The sequence below is a fragment of the Nansenia antarctica genome (genome assembly GCF_963989245.1).
Source record: "Nansenia antarctica genome assembly, chromosome: 1".
NCBI classification, from domain to species: Eukaryota; Metazoa; Chordata; class Actinopteri; order Argentiniformes; family Microstomatidae; genus Nansenia; species Nansenia antarctica.
The window spans coordinates 62,419,302-62,419,772 of record NC_137674.1 but is presented as its reverse complement, the minus strand read 5'-3'; the positions used below and the strand labels follow the sequence as shown (position 1 = coordinate 62,419,772).

Genomic DNA, 471 nt, shown 5'->3' with positions numbered 1-471 from the left:
AGGCCACAAACTAACTGTCTAAATAATATAATTCCTTCGAGTCAAAATGAGAAAACAGTAATAGAGCGATAATAAAACGTCTAGTCCTACTGCTGCGTGGAATCTCTTGTGCGATCGCGGTGCGTCCCCGGCTTCTCTGCTGCAGCAGATTTAAATGCCCGTCTGACAACGGAACCTGAGCCGAGAGGAAATGCCCAACGACTGGCAAAGCCCCACCCAGTATGACCACGGCTGAAGGCAGTGATGGCAGCGCCATGTTGGCGGATGAGAGAGCAATGGACCACTTTGTAGCAGCATCTTGTCGCTGTTGCTCCTCTAGTGGTAATTACTATCTGTAAATAAGGCATAACAATTGCATCGCCATATGAATACATGCAAACGTTCCTCTATGAACATGTCGAACCTCCACCTTGATGAAGAATATTATAAAAGGTCTATCGTTAATTTGTATGTGTATGCGGCCTACCCGAC

General features: G+C 46.3%; 1 protein-coding gene across 2 annotated transcripts in view; it reads right to left on the bottom strand.

Annotated features, from left to right (window-relative positions):
- Positions 1-117, bottom strand: part of ehd3 (EH-domain containing 3) — a 35,144-nt gene extending 35,027 nt beyond the window's left edge. The window contains exon 1 of one of the 2 annotated variants that reach the window (XM_080544346.1): positions 1-117. This exon is cut by the window's left edge and continues 676 nt beyond it. The gene's annotated coding sequence lies outside the window, so the exon portion shown is untranslated. The other variant, XM_080544347.1, reaches the window with a different exon arrangement.
- Positions 118-471: the final 354 nt, after the last annotated feature.